This window comes from Protopterus annectens, chromosome 4.part0 (assembly GCF_019279795.1).
Source record: "Protopterus annectens isolate FY-2018-M chromosome 4.part0, PAN1.0, whole genome shotgun sequence".
Classification (NCBI taxonomy): domain Eukaryota; kingdom Metazoa; phylum Chordata; order Ceratodontiformes; family Protopteridae; genus Protopterus; species Protopterus annectens.
The window spans coordinates 620,422,422-620,446,191 of NC_056733.1; the positions used below are offsets into that span (position 1 = coordinate 620,422,422).

At 45.4% G+C, this 23,770-nt stretch overlaps 1 protein-coding gene across 1 annotated transcript in view; it reads left to right on the plus strand.

Moving 5' to 3' along the window:
• Positions 1-23,770, plus strand: part of SBNO1 (strawberry notch homolog 1) — a gene marked incomplete in the record, with an annotated part of 3,303,179 nt that overhangs the window by 1,933,912 nt on the left and 1,345,497 nt on the right.

Here is a 23,770-nt window from a genome sequence, read left to right on the forward strand (position 1 = left end):
CATGTTTTAAAAATTCAAGTGCCACAGACCACTTTAAAGAAAATTATAATGAGAAGGAAGATAGTGAGGAAATTTTATTGGAAAGTTTTGGACAAATGTGATCAAAAGGGAAAAAATTTCAAGATATTTGAACTGTTTCTTTATTTCATCTAGAAATGTGTTTATTGCTCATAAAACTATTTTTGATAAATACTTGTACAAGCATTGTGAATGTAAAGGACAGAGGAGAAATCCACACGAGGAATGCCTGACAGCATGTGAAAAAGTGGCTGCCCATTTGAAAACTTATCTGATTATCTTTTCATTTGTTTCTCAACAATTGGTTGTCTGATCCGACTTTGCCACATACACTAGACTTTTGGATCCAACTCACAAGCTCCTGCCTCTACCCATAATTCCTCGGTCATTTAGCAATACCACAGATCTTGTTTGGTGCCGTAACACACACACTCTGATCCTCTTCTGAGAGCTTTTTTGGGTATTGGAGTTTTGAGAGTAGTAAATTGTTTTTAAACTTTTCATCTGTCCTCTAATTACTCATCTCCCTCTCTTAATTGTTAAAAATTTGTTTTTCTTTCTGATAACCTTTTTTCCACCTCTTGGTAGTTCTGTCGTACCATAGCTGGTTATCTCCAATTTTTTCTACCTTTTAGAGGGCATTCTTTTCTACCATTGCTGGTAGTGTACTTGACAAAAAAATTCTTATTCTCCTGTCTTTCCCTTTTTTAGGCCATTATTTTTCTTCAGAAATGGCCGAAAAAACAGGCTTTAAAAAGTGCACTTCTTGTTGGCATAAGATTCCCAACTCTGATGCATATAAGGAGTGTGTCTTCTGTGTTGGAGTATCACACCTCAGTACTGACTGCTCCATTTGTGCTGCCTTTAATTCTTGGAACTTAGTGACAGACACAGTATGTTAGTTCTTAAGGGGATGCTCCCACCTTCTTCTTCTACTTCAGGGGCACAAACCCTGGAAAACCTACAAAATCCACTTTGGAGGTGAAGTATTGTAAAAGATCCCCCATCCTTTCTCCGAGGGCTACTACATCATCTTTAGAGCCTCCACGAAAAATTCAAAAAACATCAGATCCAACTTATTTGAATCCTAAGAAGAAGCACTAGGATCCACACCCAATGGGAACCAACTGCTCTCCAAACTGTCACCTCGAGTCTGCTAACCTGGGTTTACCATTGAATCAGCTGCTTCCCCTTTGCTCCTAGGGATGCCAAGGAGAGTTTTTAGCTCCAATGCAGCCGGCCATGTCTTCTTCCTGTGCAGCTTTATTTGGGGTAGTCTAGATTGTTTTTTGTCAACCGAAAGAATTGACTACTCTCGTCCTGCATCCCTTCCTCCTTCGGGTCTGAGCTGAGATCCTCTCAGGCCTACTCCACAGGGAAAAGCCAGTACCATCTAGCATCCAGACAGTCCCCGTTGAGGAACTCCTCCCTCTGTTCAGATACCTCTCCAGACCATCCCACTGAAGAGGTTTCCTGAAAGAGAACAAGCAAAAGAAGATTCCTGTATGGAATCTCTCACTGAAGATACTGACTTTGATGAAGGGAAAAAGAGTCCCTCAGATCTCCACCAGATAACGTCTTCTGAGATATCCTAGAGATCCTTGAAAAGGTGGTTGGTCTTCAGATACTATGTCTTCAGAGGAGTTAGTTTTTCTGGAAGCTTCTGGGTCTGGCCTTTCAACATCTTGGGTGACTTCCCCGGCAGGTGAGCTTTATCGATTTAATCTCTCAGCTGGCATGGAAGGAGCTTGATTCTGTTGAGCCCATTCCCCAACACCCAGATACATTTTTGGCACCACCAAAGGATATATTACATTGGAGTAAAGGCATTCCTGTTGATGCTCTGGTTGTGGCATCAGCCCCTAAAAAGGAACTAGCAGAGCAAAGCTCCCCAGTCCATCCCCATAATAGTGTATGGCATTGGACAGGTTTTGAAACTGCATTTTTGCTTCCGTGACCTTTGCCTTTAGGACCCTGAATTACTTGGTGCACTTCACAAGACTACAGTGGAATTTAACCAAGAAGCTCTCCAAATTCCTTTTGGAGTCCATGTCCACAGGAGGTCCTCTTCACAGCTGATCACTGATATGTAGTCCAATCTCGCCTTCATTCTTACTCGTGGGTTAGGAGCCGAACCTCGGCTCCGACTCTGCCATACTCTAGCTCGAAATCTTCAATTGGCTCGTGGCTAAGAGGTATCCCATTGTGCAACAGGTCTATTCCCCAGATCTCATTTGTCACTCGTTAAGCTCAGACGTGGTCTTGCATTTGGCCGTGGCTAAGTTTATTGTTTATAAAATTTTTATAAACTCTTGACTTGTTGCTCAAAAAAGCTATTTTCATAGCTCTGTGTGTGTGGTAGTGGTTACTGCCTGTATTTGTTTCTCTGGCTGTTTTTTATGTCCTTGTCTGGCTGTTTGAGTGTCCCGTTTGTTTTTTCTTTCCCCTAGGCCCATTTAAGTTAGAGGACCTAGTCCTCTCCATTGTTTCTGTGTGGTCTTTGGCTTGGTTCTCCTTTCTGTTAGTGTTTAGTGTTGTGTCTGGCTAGTGGTGCTTCCTGCCTTTGTTTCCCCAGGCTAGGCCCGTTTAAGTTAGAGGACCTAGTCCTCCCTGTTGTTTTCCTGCCGGTTTCTCAGCTATTTGAGTTAGAGGCTCTGTTTCTTGTTGGGTGTAGTGCATGTACGTATTAATTTGTTCCTTTCATCATGTCTAAGGATCCTAATGAACACAGGCCTTCGTGCTTTAAAAAGTATGTTGAATGTAGAAATAAAATGTCTTTAACTGATGGGCACTGTGTGTGAGTGTACTGCTTGAGGGCTATTCACCTCCAAGAGTCCTGCTTGTTTTGTCATTCCTTCAGTCCCCTTGTGCTACAGGAGAGGAAGAACAAGCTCATTTTGTAAAGACTGCTTAAACACTCCTTCAAGGAAGACTTGGCTAAGTCTTCCAGTGCATTATCCTTTCCAGCTGAAAAGGACAAAGACTTCCAAGAAGTGCCCTCCGGCTCCGTCTGTTTCTTCAGAGCTGCCAGAGAAAGTTGCTAGAACAGCTTCTCCTTCTTCGGTTCCATTGCACTCCGTGCCGAAAGAAGGTAGTCTCTTGACTAAGTCCGTATCAGCTCCCAGCCTTTCGGAGCCAGTCACGGATATTTTGGTTCGGAGCCTATCTCCAGTTTTTCTACCGGGTTCTCCTTCACGCAAGTCCCCTTCTGTAGGGAGATTCAGATCTCTATCTTCCAGGACCCTTTCCGATGAGGACATTGATAAGGATGGTGAAGAAACTGCTTAAGTCATCGTTGTTGGCCAAATTGATTTCAGCTCTGACCCAGCCGGCTCCGGAGCTTATGGGCCTCTTCATCCTTTGTTGTTCTTCCTCCAAGCCTTTCTCGGCCTTTGGAGCCAGAGTTGTCGGTGCTGTCGGGTGCTGTTAGGTCGGTTCCAGTAGCCTCGCCTTGCCTCTCTGTTCCGATTTTCGCTCTGACCCCGTTGGCTTTGTCCACGGGGTCGAGGGTTCACGGTTCTTTGGTCGGACCCGAGTGGGAGGTCTCAGATCAGTCTTCATCGGGTCCAAGCCTTCCTATCGGTGCTTCGGCCCGAGTGAGCTTGGACCGACATCGACTTCAGACCTCATCTCTTCAACGCAGAGGGCTACTACTTTTTCATTTTAAGGTAGTCGGTCTTTGGAGCTGAGGGGATCAGCCTTCAAGGTTATGAGGAGTGTGCTGGCCAGGTCGTCAGTTGCATCCTACGGCACTGATACTCTGCCCCCTCCAGCACCGGTGTCAGTTTTGAATCACGCTCTATTTATGGACAGCGGAGACACTAATCCTCAGGATTCCTCCATGAGTGGTCTCCATCTTTGATGTCTCCCCAGAGTTTTTGCCTGAGGAGCCCACCAGAAAGAGATTGTGTAAGAGGAAACACCTTGACTCCCGGATGATTCTCTCACATCAGATATTGACCTCGAGGAGTCAGGGGGGGGGGGTCCCCCAAGTCGTCTTCTGAAGATATCTCTCTTTCAGATATCTTGGAGATATTGAAGCAGAGAGGCGGCTGGCCATCCAAATCCCATTCTGATGAGGAGTCTGTGTTCCTGAAGGCTTTCAGGTCTCAGCCCGCCACCTCTTGGGTTTCTCCCCCTTTTGATGAGCTATTAGACCTTGTCTGTCGAAAGATGTGGGAAACTCCTGACACTATGGAACAGTGGTCCCAAGGAGACCCAATAAGTTTGTCCGCCCTCTGACAAGGAGCCTCTATCTAAAGGTGTTCCAGTAGATGCCATGGTGGTGGCAGCAGCCACCAAGAAGGAACTTACTGAAACTTTGTCTACCGTCTGTCCGCCTAACAAGGAGTCCCTGGCTATGGACAGGTATGGGAAGTGTGTGTTTACCTCAGCGGCCTTTACACTGCAGTCGCTGAACTGCTTGACTCATTTTACCAGGCTCCAGAGAGATCTCCTAAAAGAGCTAGGAGATTCTCTACAAGGTAACATTTCTGATGCCGTGGCACAGAAGGTCAATGCACAGACGTCTACCTTAAATTCCCTTAACTCCTACATGAGGCTGATCTCATATGCAGCCGATGGAGTGAGTAGGGCTGCGGGTTCCGGGGTCTCTCTTAGAAGATGCTCCTGGATATGCCTGTGCAATTTTGTGGAGGCCTTCAAGTCTGCATTCATCAATGCCCCATTTGATGGTTCATCGTTGTTCGGAACCCAGGTGAAGGGCACACTCACTAGGTGCGAGCAGGAAGGAAAAACCCTGTCTGCCGTGGGAGTCCATTTTTCCATGCCTTCTAGCCCTTACCCTAAGGGCCAGAAGGGTGGGAAAATGTGGTTAAGGCAGTCGCAGATGTTTTTTCAGGATGCACAAAGTGATTCCCCCTCTGGAGGCAGGGGAGGGGTTATAAATTCAGGTAGACGCCGCCGTAGAGGCAGAGGAGGTCTGCGTCACCAGGGGGACCGTGATTCCTTTCGTGGTTCTCACTACCAGCGCTCCTGAAGGGAGGCCCGACTGTGCGTCTTGGGAGCCGGTCGGGGGTCACATTTCTTTATACCCAGAAGCCTGGCAAGAAGTCACCCAAGATGAGTGAGTATTAAAGATAATTTCCAGAGGTTGTCATATCACTTGCTCCTTCCCCTGCCGTCCAAGAGAATCCCAGACATTCCACCCAGTCACAGGGATTCCACAACTTTAGAAATAAAAAAGTTGCTTTCAAAGGGAGCTGTCCAGCCTGTCCCCGCAGACCAAGTAGGATTAGGGACTTACTCCAGATTCTTTTTGGTGCTGAAAAGAACAGGGGACCTGAGACCCATCTTGGATCTCAGCCGATTGAACCTTCATGTACAAAAGTCCAAAGTTCCGCATGGTCACCTTACAGTCAATACTCCCTTTGTTAGGGAAAGATGTGTGTATGTGCTCCATCAGCCTCAAAGATGCTTACTGCCATATCAAGATGGACAGGGCGTCGAGAAGTCAGTGTTTCTGAACCTGGATGACTGACTCCTTTCTGCCACCACCAGGCATCTACTGTTACAGACTAGGGACGCCACCATTACACTGTGCCAACGGTTAGGAATTACTCTAAATTGGAAAAAGTCTGCCTTGTTGCCCTCGCAGCATGTCATTTTTATCGGTGCCGAACTAGATGCGGTGCTCATGAGGGCCTTCTTAACAGAAGAGAGAATTCAGGCTCTACAACAGCAGGTCTCCGCCTTACTACCATTGAGGAAGGTCAGGGCAAAGGTGGTCCTCAAGTTATTAGTGACCATGGCTGCCACGATCATGCTAGTTCCCCTTACCAGACTACACATGAGGGTGCTTCAGTGGCTGCTTTTTGCCCAGTGGTCACTGCAGCATCTCCCAGTCTCCCATTTTGTTCTGATTATGAACACGTGCAAGTGGGATCTACGCTGGTGGCTTTAGGCCAGCAATCTCAACGTGGGCAAGCCCTTTGTCCCATCTTCTCCAGTTGCCATGGTGACCACGGATGCCTCCCAGATCGGGGGGGGGGGGCATTATCTTGGCAGGACTGTCCAAGGCACGTGGCAGGATCACAAGACCCATTTACATGTCAGTGTCTTGGAGATGAGAGCAGTGCTATTTGCGTTGCAAGCACTTCAGAGCTCTCTCCCTCTAGGGACAATTGCAATCCACTCAGACAACATGGTGGTGGTGTGGTACCTGAACAAACGGGGAGGAACCGAGTCATATACCCCCTTTGCAGAGAGGCACTTCGAGTTTGGCAGTGGGCGGTGTCTTCCCAACGCTTTCTAGTTGCAACGCTGTCTAGTTGCAACACATATCCTGGGAAAGTCCAACATGATTGCCGACAGGCTGAGCAGAGCTATCCTAATGCCTCACGAGTGGTCCCTGAACAATTATGTTACGGAAGAGATATTCCACAGATGGGGGTCAGCCTTGCTGCTATCTATTTGCCAGCCCCCTCAATGCCAAATGCACCAGCTACTTCACCCTTATCCCCCCCGGAAGGGAGACACCCAGGGATGCTCTGGCTCAAGATTGGCCCTCTGGCCTTCTCTATGCCTTTCCACCGTTACCTCTGATATCAAAGGTCATTCAGAAATCAGTGTCTTTGGTGAGCAAAATGATCCTCATTGCCCCACACTGGCCTCGTCAGATTTGGTTTCCCTTCCTTCAATTCTATCTAATGGACAAGCCCTGGATTCTGGACCCAGTTCCAGATCTGCTGACTCGTATGTCAGGACAGTTCCATCCCTCCATCCAGACCCTCAGGTTGACAGATTGCCTGCTCCAGTTACGTCCTTAGTCAGGCTTCATGATTTTTCCTCGGAAGTGGTCCATATTCTATCATCTTCCCACAAGCCTTCTACCAGGAAGATTTATTCCAGTAAGTGGAAGAGATTTTCTATTTAGGCCCGTGAGAGAGATATTGATCCTTATACAGTGCCTATTTCGGCAATATTGGAATTTCTTTCTCAACTGTTTAGTCAGGGTTCAGCTGCGGCAACCATTAAAGTGCAATTGGCAGCAATTTCTACCTTTCACGTTGCTAATGAGCCCAACCTTATGGCTCATAGGCTTTGTAGGGCTTTTATGACAGGGACATTGTTACTCCGACCTCCAGTCTTTGATCCAGTGATGCCATGGGACCTCGGTTTTGTACCACAGAAGCTCACCTCATCTCCCTTTGAGTCCGCAGCCTGTGTGACATTAAATTCTTGTCATGGAAGACAGTATTCATGGTAGCCATAACTTCAGCTAGGTGGGTCTCTGAACTCCAAGCAGTATTGATTAGGCCACCTTATTTGGTGTTTCACAAAGATAAGGTCTCATTAAGAACCGGCCCTTCTTTTGTTCCAAAGGTTGCCTCTGTTGTCAATATTAACCAATCCATTGAGTTGCCTGTGTTTTTTTCTGAATTCTCCAACAAGGCGGAATTTAAGTTTCATCAGCTGGATGTTCATAGACATTTGCATTTGTATTTACAGAGGACAAAAGATTTCAGGAAATCAGATCAAATGTTTGTCTCTTTTTCAGACACTACACTTGGGGTTCCGGTTTCTAAGGTAACCTTGTCTCACTGGATCTCCGATTGCATCTCATTTATTTATGCTTCCAATGGCAAAGAATTACCCTTTAAAGTGAAGGCTCATTCTACACGATCTGTGGCTACCTCAGCTGCGTTTCAGGCTAGGATGTCTATGGATGATATTTGTGCTGCAGCAACATGGGCTTCGCCTCATACCTTTATTAGTCACTACAAATTAGATCTGGTCTCTAGAAGCAGATCTTCCTTTGGTTCCATGGTGCTTGAGTATTTTTCACTGAGCCACCCAAGATCAAGGTGGTAGGGTCGCTGTCCCACGGGTAAGAATGAAGGCGAGATTGGACTACATAACATCAAGAAGTTATATACTCACCATAATGTTCGATGCATGTAGTCCATCTTGCCTTACATTCTTACTAACCCTCCCTCCTTCCCCCTCCTGGAGGTATTGTCTCTAGGTGTCAGTAGTCCTTTCTGTTGGGGTGGTTGTTCTCAGTGTGTGTGCGAGCTTGCAGCAAACAAGATCTGGGGAATAGACCTGTTGTACGATGGGATACCTCTTAGCCACAAGCCAATTGAAGACATAGAGCTAGAGTATGACCGATTCCCACGGGTAGGAATGTAAGGCGAGATGGACTACATTCATCAAAAGTTATGGTGAGTACATAACATCTTGTTTTATACATTTCCTTTGCTTCCATGAGGTTAATATCCCATGCTGTAGAGGGTACCTCACGAGTTGCCCGTTCAAGCATAGACATTAGGTGACATGCTTGGATGAATTTATGCGATTTTGCTGAACCTTTCAAGTCTTCTTTCATCAATGTTCATTTTGATGGAACATTTTTATTTGGTCCTCCTGTGAAGGAAATTCTTTCCCGGAGTGAACAGGATGGAAAGACCCTCTCTGCCATAGGGATACACTTTTTTTTTTTTTTTTTTTTTTTTTTTTTTTTTTTTTTTAACCCATCAGCAATCTTTTTTCTCTGAATCAAAGTGGATGCAAGAAAGTGTGGATGTTCATGTTTCACTTTTGCAGTCCTTACAAAATGGGTTATCCGGCTCCCAGTAGCCCACAGTCGGCCAGAATACCAAAGTCCTTGGTGGATGACATTGGCTGCCCTCAGATTAGGCCTGACGTCAGGTACAAGAGAAGGCAGCCAATGCCATTTCCTTAGTCTTTCTTGCCACGGAGCCCAAAGCAGAAGCTTTTTGCACGAGTGCCGTTCGGTCGAGTACCTTCATTTTGTATTCCGACTGCTTAGTTGAAGACATCCTCAGATAAGTACCCTGTTGGGGACCCTCTTTTCTTGCTTTAACGAATGTCAGAGAAAGTCAACTGTCTTGCCTGTGGAAAACAGATTCCGCACTGTGATTTTCACTCCTATTGTATTACTTGTTTGGGCCTTGAGCACGACGTCCCTAATTGTGTTCTCTGTGCTTCTTTCAACCCGTGTACCATACCCCATAGAGCTGGGATTTTGTTCAAGCATTTCGGAGTTTGGCCTAAGTTTGTTGGTATGGAGTCTTCTGGTCTCCCAACTTCAGATGTTCCTAAGTGCAAGAATAAGGACCTTGACAAGCTTAGGGTCAAATTAGCTGACGACGTCCCTGTTAAGTTGGTTGTCGGCCCAGCGGTAGTCAGTGAGGCACTTTTTGCCCCTGCAGTCCGCGGATGTTCAACAGCAGGCATCTGCGGAGACCTTTTCTTAGTCTTCCATACAGCAGGCTTCCACCTCGTCTTCTGACCTACCGGTCGCCGCCTCTGATGGGTCTAGAGCCGCTAAGCAGGCGCAGGCTTCTCAGGCCTCTTTTCTTCCCCCGGAGACCAGATCTAGACGGACTACCTTGGTTCAGACTTCAGTGGTGGCTAGGCCTCCCAAGTCCCTCCAGCTTTCTAGCAGGCCATCCTGCCGAAAATCTACTCCTAAGCAGGCATCTGCCTTCCCTCAAATGCCTCCGGCTCAGATGGTTAAAATGGCTAGTGATCTCTTGACCCTTATCAAGGGCTCTCAGCCACCTCCTCCTAAAAGGATTAGGAAATTGTCCCCAGAAACTTTTTCTGCCCCAGAAACTTTTTCTGCCTCAGACTGAGGTTTCCAGCAACTCTGCTGATGACGAGAGAAACTCTCCACTTTTTTCTGGTTTTGACTATTCTGATGCAGAAGACTCCATCCCTTCTGCCTCCTCTCCAGAAGATTTTTCTTTTGGAGATGCTCTGAATACTCTTAGGGAGCATTTGAAATGGGAAAGTCAGGACTATTCGCAGTCTAAGAAACAGATTAGGGATTTCTTGGATTTGCCACAGCATAAGCCTTTGGCTATCCCTCCGGTTTTGGAAATTGTTGATGTTTTCATGGAGAATTCTTTGACTCCTAATTCTTTTCCTCCTGCTTCCAGAAAGCCTGACCGGTATTATAGATTTCCTGATTCTCATCAGTTCCTTTTCAAGAATCCTACTGCTGATCCAGAGTTTGTTTCTCAGGGCCCTAAGGGCGTTAAAGCCACGGTTGCTAAAAATCCTGTTCCTTCTGACAGGGAATCTAGGGCCTTGATAGATGGGGTAAAAAGGTTTATACTTCTTCCACCCCTGGCTATTAGGTCTGTTAATTGTCTTTTTCATATGCTTAAGCATCAGCAGCATACTTTGGAGGCTGTTAGGGCTAAAATTGCTGGTGTTCCTTCCCTGATGGAGAGTAAGGACATGCATGATTTATTGAATTCTGCCACTCTTGTCACTGAACAATTCTCTATGTTGTGGTTTCGACACTTTAGAGGCTTCTTGCAGGGCAGCAGCCACTGGTTCTGTCATTAGAAGACATGCTTGGCTCAGGGAACAGCCTCTTTTTGAACATGTCTAGTCTAAATTATTGGATGTGCCTTTGCACAAGGGCAATCTTTTTGGTAGCAAAGCAGAAGAGGTGTTGAAAAAGTTGGAGGATAAGGCCAAATCTGTGCAAACTGTTAAGGACGTTCTGCAAGTTCAGCCTCCTCATTTTAGTAGACATTACCCTTTTAAGAATTGGACTTTTCCTGACCCTAGTAAACAAGAGTCGCACTAGGTCTAGGGGTTACAGGTCTTGTAGGGGACAGACTTGCACCCTTCAAAAGGCTAAGCACTGGCAGGCTTCCTCTTCAAAATCGGGGAGTTCTAAGCAAACTTCCCAAAGTAAGCATCCCCAATGACTCCGGTCTTCCCCTGCCTGCCTCTACGGATCCAGGGTTTCCTTTGGGGGGAAGGTTAGCCATGTTTTCAAATGTCTGGTTCACCATCACAGACAAATGGGTGCTCAAAATAGTATCCCAAGGCTACAAGTTCTCCTTTCACACCTTCCCTGTCCACAAAGGATACCCAGATTCCCCCCCAAATCAAAGGGCAGAAGCAGGAAAAACAAGTTTCTTCTTTACTAAACCTGGGAATAGAGCCAGTTCCTGCATTTCAGATAGGCCAGGGTTTCTATGCAGGGCTTTTCCTGGTTCCCAAAAAAGGGGGCACGTGGCACCCTATTCTGGATTTGTCCATTCTAAACACTTTTCTGGTTATTCCCAAATTCAAAATGCTCATTCTTCAGCAGTTGCTGCCAATGCTGGCCCAAGGATTCCTGGCTGATGACTTTGAATCTCAAAGAAGCTTATATGCACATCCCAATAAGGGAAAGCTGCAGTCAGTTCCTTTGCTTCAGGGCAGGGAACAGGCACTTCCAATTCTCTGCACTACCCTTTGGCTTATCTACTGTTCCCAGAGTTTTTACCAAATGCCTGGCTCCAGACGTTGCTTTTTACAGGCAAAGAAACATTCACATTTACCCTTACTTGGATGATTGCCTTATTCAAGCAAACTCTCCAGAGCAACTTCTAAAAAAATTTGGACTTTGTAAAGAACCTTCTCACCTCTTTGGGCTACACCATCAACAAAAAAGTTGAAATTCGTACCCATCAGGGAGATTGTATTCCTGGGAGCAAGCCTGAGCACAGCTGCCCAGATGGTATTCCTCCCTCAAGAGAAACAAATGGATCTTTCGAATTACTTCAAAAATTTGGCAAGCATGACCCATCTCTCTGCAAGGCAATTCCTGCAAGCCCTGGGATTCGTGGCTTCATGTATTCTGATGATTCCATATGCCAGACTGCATATTAGGAAAATACAATGGTACCTCAAAAACCTTTTGTGTCAACACACTCAGGATTTAGACTTGATACTTCCTCTGGTTCCCTGCCTGCAGATGGAGTTCCTTTGATGGGCGACGGCCTGTGCACAGAACAAAGGCCTGCCTTTCTGTCCACCTCCTGCTAGCCAGACTCTTACTACAGATGCCTCGATCTACACTTGGGGGAGCACATCTAGAGGGCAGATGCAGTCAGGGGACTTGGGACTCTCAACAGGTTCATTTGCACATAAACCTGAAGGAATTGATGGCAGTCCATCAGGCCTTAATGGCTTTCAAACATCTCTCTCCTGGTACTCTTCTGGTCAGGACAGAACACCACAATCGTGGTACATCAACCAGGAGGGAGGGACGCACTCTTTACCCCCTGTGTAGACACAGCATGATACTATGGTCCATAGCAGCTTCCATGGGCATTCATCTGATAGCTCAGTTTCTTCCAGGAAGGCTCAACACCTTGGCAGATTGGTTGAGCAGGCAGGTCCTGGATTCTCACGAGTGGCAACTGAACAAGACCATCTTCTATCTCATCATTCAGCGTTGGGGCACTCTGGATCTCTTCTCTTCTCTCCTCCAACCAACCACCTTCATCCAAACTTTTGCACCAGGGATCATCACAACAAAGCTTGGACAGTGGATGCTCTGTCCTTCCCCTGGACGGACACAGCTCTCGATCTATGCATTCCCTCCTCTGCCTCTTCTTCCCGGAGTGCTGTTAAAGATAAGGGATGAAAATCCAAAGGCCCATCATCACAGCTCCAGACTGGCACAGACAACAGTGGTATCCACTACTTCTCAGTCTCTCCCAGTGTCGGCCTTGGCATCTTCCTCTGATACCAGATCTCTTGGTTGGGGATTCTGCATCCTCATCTTCAGACTCTACATTTGGCAGCTTGGCTCATAATTTCAACCTTTCCCAACAAGTGGTTGAGGTCCTTCGTCAAGCCAGGAGGCCTAGCACTAGGAAATCTTACACAGATAAGTGGAAAAGATTCTCCAGTTGGATGCAGAATAGAGGGGAAGACCCTTCTCAACCTACTCTTCCTCTTATTCTTGACTATCTGGCAGGCTTGCTTAATGGTGGACTTTCCTTTTCTTCTATCAAAATCCATGCTTCAGCTATTTCTGCTCATTGTTCCCTTGAGCATCCCATTTTCTCTCATCCTTTGATGAAGCAGTTCCTCAGGGGAGCTAGCAATTTAAAGCCTCCCAGAAGGGCACCTACTCCTGCTTGGGATCTCAGTTTTGTACTTGAAAAACTTACTCTGCCTCCTTTTGAACCAGCTGTCTCAGCAGACCTGAAGTTTCTCTCCTGGAAAACTGCCTTTCTTTTGGGTATTACTTCAGCTAGAAGAGTTTCTGAGCTGACGGCCTTAATGGCAGTAGTGCCTTTTGTCATCTTCCATGTGAATCTGGTTTCTCTTCAAACTAATCCCTCCTTTATGCCTAAGGTGGTTTCTAGCCTGACTCTTAACCTGTTGATCCACCTGCCCACTTTATTTTCTAATCCTCAGAATAAAGGGGAAAGGTTATTGCATTCCCTGGATGTGCATACCTTAGATTTTATCTGGACAGGACTAAATCTTTTCGAAAGTGGGATCATTTGGACAGTTTTGCTCCTGAAGCTCAGGGCAAAGCTATTTCAAAACAGACCATTTCTAAGTGGATTGCTCATTGTATTCACTTTTACCTACAGCATGGCAAGGTTTCTCCTCTAGTATTAGGACCCATTCTACTAGGGCAGCCTCCACCTCAACAGCTTTTTTAAGAGATGTACCTACTAGGGACATACTTGAAGCAGCTACATGGACTTCTGCCACACTTTCACTAAACATTGCAATTTACCCTTGTTTTCTAAGTCCAGGGCTGGTTTTGCCACTGCAGTGTTGCAGGGCATCCTTACCAGCCCTTTAACAGTGGGTGTTCCTCCTCCCTTTTGTTTTTTTTTTTCCTGGGCTTTGGGAATCGACCCATTTTGTAAGGACTGCAACACGATGAACATAGTACAGTTGTGTACACTTACCATAACTGTAGATGTTCGAGTGTATTCACTGTTGCAGTCCTGGTTTCCCCCCTTCCATCCCCCCCCTTTTTTCCTAGGGCACAGACTGGATTTTCTTTTCTTGGTCTAACCTTTTTTTGAGGGGCTCCTGACAGTTAAGGCAAGAAAAACTAAGGAAAAGCATTGGCTGCCTTCTTTTTTACCCTGATGTCCTGACGTAAGGCCTAATCCGAGGGCAGCCGACGTCCTATACCAAGGACTTTGGTATTCTGGCCGACTGTGGGCTACCGGGAGCCGGATAACCCATTTTGTAAGGACTGCAACAAAGAATATACTCTAAAATCTACATTTATGTTAAGTGTACACAACTGTACTTTGTCCCAGGGATCTTTCCAGGATTCATACTGGGAGAACTCTTTCAGAGACAGAGAAGGGAGTTGAATTGGAAGATGCCTCCCTCTGGGCAGGGGAGGTCTGCAAAACCAGGGCTTCTGAGATTCCCTTTCAGATAAAACCTTTTAGCACTTCAGAAGATTTGCCTGACTGCCCCCCGCCCCCTCCCCCCCTTTTGAGGTAGATGGATGGCGCTTGTCCTTGCATCTAGACACCTGGGTTTCTATAAAAAATTATTGAGTTCTAAAATAATATCCAGAGGTAATTTCATACTATTTTCCAAACCTGATGTCCAACCCTGTCAGAAGAAAACTGCAGCTAAACGGATTCAAAAAGCTGCTAGACAAGCGAATCATCCAGGAAGTTCCACCAGACTAGAGAGGATTCGCAACTTACTCAAGGTTCTTTTTAGAGTCCAGGAAAACAGGGGATGTGACACCAATTCTTGATTAAGCAAACTGAAGCAATTTGTGAAGAAGTCTGTTACGAATGGTCATGGTTCAGTCCATTCTGCCTTTTTTTACACAAAGACTATTAGATGTGCTCAGTCAATCTTGAGGAATTGTACTATCACATCAAGATGAACAGATGATCCTGAAGATTTCTGTGTTTCAGCTGGAGGCCAGTCACTATCAGTTCAGAGGCCTGCTCTTTGGTCTTACCACAGGCAGTAGCAGCTCTCCTGAGATTGCTGGGATTCCAAATATTTCCATGTCTAGATGACTGTATCCTTACTGCCCCAACCAAGCATCTTCTAGAGAAGTCTAGGGACTGTTTGCCCCAGCTTTGTCAAAGGCTAGACATTTCAGTCATCACCTCGAAATCTCATACAACCTGTACAGAGCCTGGAGCTCATAGGTGCTCAGTTGAACACGGTAAGCCAGATACCATGTCTTCCTTTACATCATGTGGACACAATCAAGTTTAACATACAGCAAATTCATGTTCACCCTTCCCCCTCCAGTCAGACTTGTCCTTCTGGCTCTAGGTTCGATGGCAATGGCCATAACCTTAGTTCCAATAGCCCATTTTTATGTGTGTATTCTGCAGTGAACTCCAGCTGTTTAGTGGTCTGTTCTGCATCATCCTTTGTCTTTTCCAGTCAAACCCACTCGAGTCTGCAAGGATTATCTTCATTGGTGGATTCAATCAGGCGAAGTTTACCTAGGCTGTCCTTTTATTTTGTTCCCTCCAGTTGCCACTGTGAGCATAGATGCCTCCCACGTGGTCCACCCAAGAGATTGATTTGCATATCAGTGTCAAAGTGAGAGCAGTCCTACTAGCATTGCATGCCTTTCAACATGATGTTCATCGTGCATACAGCTGCAGTCATAACAGATGGGTTCTCCTGCCGTCAGGCGGGTCCTCAGTCAGCCGAATTCCAAAGTGTAGGTCCGGTGTCGGTTGTCGTCGCTTCTTCCCTGACGTCAGTGCGACAGGGGTATAAAAGAACCAGCCGACGCCATTTTCTCCAGTCTTTCTTGCCGCGAAGTGCCCAAAGCAGAAGCAGTTTGCAAGTGCCGGTCGGCCAGCTCCTGAGATTATGAAAATTTTGCAACCGAAGTCTTCTTGAAAGCTAAGTACCCCGTTGGGGAAACTTTTCTTGCCTCAGACCAATGTCAGACAAAGTTAATAATTGTATTTCATGTGGGAAGCAAATACCGCATAAGGATTTTCATTCCCTCTGCATTCCTTGCTTAGGCCCAGACCACAACGTCTCGGCCTGTCGTTTTTGTGCTACATTCAACAGACGCACCATTAAGCATCGGGCGGAGTTCGCCCAACATTATTTTGGCAAAAAATTTAATTACATTATGTCGTTGGATACTCCGACTCCAGTTTTGAGTAAAAGACGCAAAGAATAAGGACAGACATACGAGGTCCGTGGCTTCTACCGACACCACGCCAAAGCCGACTACAGGTGGTCCGGTTCTCAGTGAGGCACCTACGCAGCCCCTGACTACCGATGACACTTCATTGGCAGTGTCTACTGTACCCGAGGTCGCAGGCTCCTCGGCCCACACCCCGACTACCGATACCGAAGCCACTCTAGGCGGTGAAACTCAGAGTTTAGACAGGTCTGCCACCTCTCAAGGTGTTTTCAGGCCTTCCTCTTCTTTTTCCATCAAGGCTTTCACTAAGTCTAAAGCAGCCATGCATTCTAAGAGACAAGCTCCACAGGGCCCTTCTCCAGGCCCCATGCCTAAAAAGCAGATGCTCAAAATGGCTGAGGATTTGATTACTCTTATCAGGGGTTCTCAAACCCCCCCGGACAAAAGGCCCAGAGTGGAGGAAGAATCCCCCTCCTCGGACCAGGCCTCCATTATTTCAGAGCACTCTGATGAACAGGAACATTCATACTCCCCTTTTGAAGATTCTGATGCAGAGGAGTCCATTCCCTCTGTCTCCCCCCCTGAGGATTACTCTTTTGGGGAAACCTTGCATACCTTGAGGGAACACTTCCACTGGGAAGGCCAAGAGAGTACTCAGACTCCAAGAAAAGGCTTAGGGATTTTCTCTTGCTCCCTCAGCACAGGCCTCTGGCTATACCTCCTGTCTTAGACATTCTAGATGTGTATTTGGAAGCCTGCCTTAACCCAGAATCTTTACCTCCAGCCCCAGTCAAGCCTGTCAGGTACTACCGGGTTCCTGACTCACCAATTCTTATACAAAAGCCATGCGGCTGACCCAGAAACTATCTCACAGGGCCCCAAGGGAATTAAGGCCTCCACTGCTAAAAATCCATTACCTTCAGAGAGAGATTCCAGAGCTTTAGAAAGGTGGGGAAAAAAGGTATACACCTCGGCCACCTTAATCATGAGGGCATTAAACTGCCAGTTCCATATGTTAAAGTACCAACAGTTTCTGTTATTACAGTTGAGAAGCAAAATGTCACAACCTGAACAACCAGACTTGAAGGAGTTGCAGGATTTGATGCATAGTGCAGAACAAGTGGGTAAACGTACCTTGCAATGTGGTTTTGATGCTCTAGAGGCCTCATGTATAGCTGCTGTTACAGGATCAGTCATACGTAGACATGCCTGGCTCAAGGAGCAAACCTTACCAGATCATGTCAAAGCTAAATTACTAGATGCCCCTCTACAAAAAGATGTATTTGGTGTTAAAGCTGAAGAGGTATTAAAGAAAATGGAGGAAAAGGCTAAATCAATGCAAACGGTGAAAGATTTCCTACAGGTACAACCCCCACATTTCAGTAGAAATTTTCCTTTCAAAAATTGGTCCTTTCCAGCCACGGACAGACCCCCAAAGAGGGTAGATACAGGCGCCCGAGGGGCAGAGGGCAATCTCAAGGATCATTTAGAGGCAGACAATGGCAAGCTACTACACAAGGAGGTGGTGAGGATAGTTCACAGCCATTCTGAAAGCAAACCCAATGACTTTCCCCTTTGCATGCCAAGCAAGGCTCAAATGGCAGCACCTTTAGGCTGGCATTATTTTCGAAAAATTGGCATATTGTCACAAAAGACAAATGGATCCTGGACATTATAAACAGAGGCTACAGATTCCATTTTCACACCCTTCCAAAAATGAGAGGCATGCCAAACCTGCCACACAATCAAAGGGCAGAGGCACAAAGACAAATTTCAGATCTCATGGACATGAAAGCTATTCAAGAGGTACCTGCACAAGAACAAGGTCAAGGTTTTTATTCCAGACTATTCCTGGTACCAAGGAAGGGAAAAGATTGGAGACCTATTTTGGACCTATCCATCCTAAACACATTTTTACTCATGCCAAAATTCAAGATGCTCACATTACAGCAGCTTCTTCCCATGCTGGGCAAGGAGTCTTGGCTGGTAACATTGGACCTCAAGGAGGCATACCTGCATGTCCCAATCAGACAAGATTGCAGAAGATAACTCAGATTTCTTGCAGGTTCAACCCATCATCAATTCTCTGCATTGCCCTTTGGCTTATCTACTGCGCCCAGAGTATTCACGAAATGCCTGGCATCAGTAATTGCCTACTGCAGACTACAAGGGATACAAATATACCCATATTTGAACGACTGCCTGATCCAAGCGGACAGCAAGCACATACTTCTGAAACATCTGGCTTTTATAATAATGTTGTTGAATTCTCTGGGATACACAGTCAACAAAAAGAAATCAAGGCTAATACCCTCTCAAACAATAATTTTCCTGGGTGCCAACTTGGACACAAACACCCAGATGGCCTACCTCATGCCAGAGAAACAGGGGCAACTAACTCAATACTTCAGAAAACTAGCAAATTTCACCAGGCTGACTGCAAGGAAAATCCTACAGGCTCTGAGATTCATGGCATCTTGCATCCTACTAATCCCATGTGCAAAGCTGCATATGAGGAAACTTCAATGGTACCTGAAAAACCTATGGTCTCAACACAGCCACAGTTTGGAAACAATAATACCACTGATTCCATGTCTTCAAAAGGAATTTATGTGGTGGGCTCAAGCATGCCAAAGAAACACAGGTCTCCCATTCTGCAAGCCTCAAGCAAATCAAGTCATCACAACAGACGCCTCGGAATACGCCTGGGGGGCGCACATGACAGATCGGTGCATTCAGGGCAAATGGTCTCAAAAAGAAAAGCACCTACACATCAATCAAAAGGAAATGCTAGCAGTAATAAATGCTATTATAGCTTTCAAAGACCTTCCGCATCCAGGTCAACTATTGATAAGGACAGACAACACCGCAGTAATGTGGTACATAAACAGGGAGGAACCCATTTATACCCCCTATGTAGGCTGGCCATGTCACTTTGGAACATGGCTCTGGAATTACAAATCGAACTTCAAGCACAGTACTTGCCAGGCAAGGAAAACACGCTGGCAGACAACCTAAGCAGAAATATAACAGATCCACACGAATGGAAGTTGCATCCTCAAGTTTTTACAGAGATAATTCAAGCATGGGGAAGGCCAGACACAGATCTCTTTGCCTCCCACAAAAATCACCAATTGACAAAATTCTGCTCAAGGACTTTTCATCCACAGGCCTGGAGAGTGGACGCTCTTTCAGTTGGACAACAATGACAGTTTATGCCTTTCCACCTCTTCCTCTGCTGCCCAAAGTTCTATTAAAAACCAGAGCAGACAGACCAAAGATGATTCTCATTGCTCCAGACTGGTCAAGACAGCACTGGTACCCACTCCTGAGGAGCCTGACACATTCACCACCATGGACCCTACCTCTAATGCCTCTTCTTCTGACTCAGCACAGCTTCAAAACTATTCACAGTCAGCTGAAAACACTCAATCTGGCCGCATGGAAGATTCCTTAACTTCACAACAGACCCTACTCTCCAAGGAGGTGCAGGATGTCATTTTGGAGGCCAGAAGGCCTTCTACTAGAAAAGCTTACTCCGCAAAATGGAAACGGTTTTGTGCCTGGAATGAGAAAAAGGGCCAGAATCCTGGAATACTGAATTTACCTCAAATATTACAGTATCTAGCTGAGCTGCCAAGCAGTGGACTTTCATTCTCCTCCATCAAAATCCATGCCTCAACCATTTCTGCAGAATACAACACTGATCCTCCTTTATTCTCTCACCCCCTCTTAAGACAGTTCCTCAGAGGGGCTAAGAATATAAAACCCCCAAGGAAACAACCAGTACCTGCTTGGGACCTCAATTTCATTCTAGAAAAGCTGACCTTGCCTCCTTTTGAGCCAGCTGCCTCAACAGATTTGCAATATTTGTCCTGGAAAACAGCCTTACTTCTGGCTATCACCTCAGCTCGCAGGGTATCGGAACTACAAGCCCTCATGGCTGTGCAGCCTTTCATCATTTTCCATCAGGACAGAGTTTCCTTACTTACCAGTCCGTCCTTTATGCCAAAGGTGGTATCCAGGGTAGCTTTGAATCAGGCTATCCACTTACCTACTTTTTACCCTAATCCTCAAAACAAAGGGGAGAGACTATTACATTCCTTGGACATCCACAGACAGCTGCGTTATTATTTGGACAGAACAAAGCTTTTCAGAAAATCAGAACAACTCTTTGTGTCCTATGCTACAGGATCTCAAGGGAAGCCAATTTCCAAACAGACAATCTCAAAATGGATAGCCCACTGCATACGCTTTTGTTACTCTTTTCATGGTAAAACTGTACCTGCAGGCATCAGATCTCACTCCACAAGGGCCACAGCTACCTCTGCCGCTTTCCTCAGAGGGGTACCTACCAAAGATATTTTGGAAGCAGCCACTTGGAGTTCTGTGCATACCTTCTCCAAGCACTACCACCTACCATTATACTCCAAAACTAGAGCAGGCTTTGCCACTGCAGTCTTACAGGGCATCCTGGCTCCTCCTAGTTCCACCTAGTGCCTACCACCCTATTTTTAGCTTTGGGATACTACCCATCTGTTATGACTGCAGCTGTATGCACGGTGAACATAGTACAGTTTTGTACCTACCATAAATGTAGATGTTAGAGTGCTAATACAGCTGCAGTCCAGGTTTCCCTCCCTCCTTCCCCTCTTGGGACAGGCCTATTGGCTAACACCTCCTCATACATCCTGATTGGGGTTTTCATTTATGGTGTATTTGCTTGCAACTACTGTTTTTTGATTATATTGCATTGCATTATTACATAAATTTATGTATTGCCTTCCTTCTGGGGGCACCTGACATCTGGGGCAAGAAAAACTGAAGAAAATGGCATCTGCTGGTTCTTTTATACCCCTGTCACACTGACGTCAGGGAAGAAGCGACGACAACCGATGCCGGACCTAGACTTTCGAATTCGGCCGACCGAGGACCCGCCTGACGGCAGGAGAACCCATCTGTTATGACTGCAGCTGTATTAGCACTCGAACATCTACATTTGTGGTAGGTACAAAACTGTACTTTCTTCCTGGGGGAGGGGGGGGGACCATTGTGATACAAACCAACAACATGACTGTGGCTTGGTAAATGAATATGGGGGGGGCATTCTTACCCACTTTGTTGAGGAGCAATGAGTGTGCGGCAGTGGGTGATCTCTTCCAACTGCTTTCTAGTGGCGCAACAAATACCAAGGAAGTCCAGCATCTTAGCAGACGGACTCAACAGGTCCCTTTTTATTCTGCACAAGTGGTCTCTTAATCACTGTGTAGCTGAGATAATTTTATGTTATCGGGGCCAACCTTACTGTGATCTTTTTGTCTCTTCTCTCAACACCAAGTGTAGAAGTTTTTTTCCTCTAATCCCCACTCAGGAAGAGTCACCAAGAGACTCTCTAGTCCACATTTGGGTCTCCAGTCTTCTTTATGCTTATCCCCCAAAACCTCTCATTCCAAAATTCTTACAGAAAGTGCTTTTCTTGAAGAGGCCAGTTGGTTCCCTCTTCCTTTGGTCTCATCCTCAGTGTCCTCCATGAGTACTGGACCCCAGTCCAGAACTTTTATCGCATCCTGATATTCCGGGTCTCAAACTGGCCCCATGGTTTCTCCAATTCCATTGATAGCTAGACAGCCTAGGCTTTCCTCACCAGTCCGAACACTTCTGTCTTCCCAGAAAGCTTCTAAAAGGAAGGTCCACATAAGTAAATGGAAAAGATTCTCAATTTGGGCACTTTAGAAGGAAATTGACCCTTTTTACTGCTTCTGTATATCCGCTGTTCTAGAATTTTTAGCATCTGTTTTTCAAGGAAGTATTAGTTTTTCTATAAAATTCAGTCAGCAACTATATCTAATTTTCACTCCAGAGAACATGCTTCCTCTTTAGCTTGTACTAAATTGTGCAAGACCTTTTTAAGACACCACCTTACTTAGATCTCCAGTGAAAGGCCTTGTCAGCTCCTTGGAATTTAAAAGTCATACTCCAAGGGGATTAACCCAGCAACCCTTTGAAACATCAGCTAAGTCTGATTTAAAATTTATGTCTTGGAAAACAGCATTCCTAATAACTATTACGTTTGCAAGGCAGATTTCTGACCTCCATTCTCTATCTTCCAAATCTCCTTACATTATTTTTCACAAAGACTGAGCCACTTTATGAACAAATCCATCCTTCTTGACAGATGTAGCATCTGAATCGAATATCAAACAATTCATTTGCATGTCTTCTTCCCCAGTTTTTCTAATAAGGGAAAGTACATACTGCATCTTTCAGATGTAGACAACTAAATTTTTATCTCCGCAGAATAAACATTTCAGGGAGTCAGAACAGCTCTTAGTTTCTTTTGAACAGATTGAGATCGGTTTCTAAAGTTAACCTGGTTAAATGGATTACTGATTGCTTGTCTTTTGTTTATACTCACAGAGGCCTCTTCATATCAACACCTGTTAAAGTGCATTATACTAGATCAATGGCTGCCTCTTCTGCCTTTTGTTGTAGAACTTTCATTGATGACATTTGAGCAGCAGCTACCTGGTCTAATGCTCATATCTTTATTGCTCATTACCAAACTAGATTTGACCTCCAGAAGCAGAGCTGCTTTTGGTTCTGCAGTACTCTGGAATATCCTTCCATGAGGGGACTCTGTCACAATCTTTGAGGAACTAATGAAAACTAACATGAAATTAGTTATGTACTCACCATAACTATGCATCTGTGTTGTCCATTTTCATTCTTCAACTCCCCACTGTCCTTCCCCCTTACTTTCTTTTTCTGGAGTGACCTTGTGTATATTGTGGAACATTTTGTTCCAGATTTGAGACCAAACTGTGCTTTTTTTTTTTTTTTTTTTTTTTTTTTTTTTTTTTTTTTTTTTTTTTTTGCAATATTTTTAGGACCTATAAGGCAGCAAACTTGATTTGATGTATTCCTAGTTGACTAGGGCATTATGGGTAAAGGGAGGAGCTTGTGAGTTTGATCCAACCGTCTAGTGTATGCAACCACGTCTGATACGAAGTTGGATCCGATATCTAATCATTGAGGAAGAATGAACATGGGCAACACAGATGCACAAGTCATGGTGTGTACATAACTTTAATATTACTGTCAGCTCATTAAGAATTACTTGACCTGAGTGATGCTTCACAACTTCAAGCAATGAATTGAGAAGGGAGAAGTGTGTAAGTAATTTGTATAACACTTTTTCATTGAAAGCACAATCCATCTCATTTCAGAATAGATCCTGGCAGTATAGGCACTACCATCTTGTTGGAGCTATTTCTAGAGTCAGAGCTGGGTTGCCTCCACCATCCTGCTAGGTCTCTTGTCTGTGGACCAGGGCTCAGACCATCCATTCTATTAGTCTGCTTTGAGATTCTTCCCAAAAATCAGTATTGCAACATTAACTATGATGAACGTATGCAGTTGTGTAGGTAACGTCAAATAGTTGTAAATGTTAAGTACCATTTCCCTCCCTCCCTTCCTCTTCCCCTCTTTTCTACTTTATTAGGGTTGGAGGGGGTTCCCTTGTCCTTTCTCACCACCCTCCATTCCTCTCTTTCGCAGCTTCTGTAAGAGAGGATGCCAGTCTGTCAGTGTAGGACAGCTGGGCAGGTTGTTCTCGCCCTACTGGCATTGGCCTCCAGTACATCAGAGAAGAAACACCTGAAGATTGTGCTGGCTTACTTACCTGTTATATTTTTGACAGTTGGAGATATCTGCCAGCTGAGGAGGAGGAGAAAAGACTGGTATTCTGCAGGACATGGGTTTCAGCTGAGTAGGAAGCCCCAAGAATCAGTGCTGCAAGATTAGTGTACTCACCTTAACATAATTATCAAT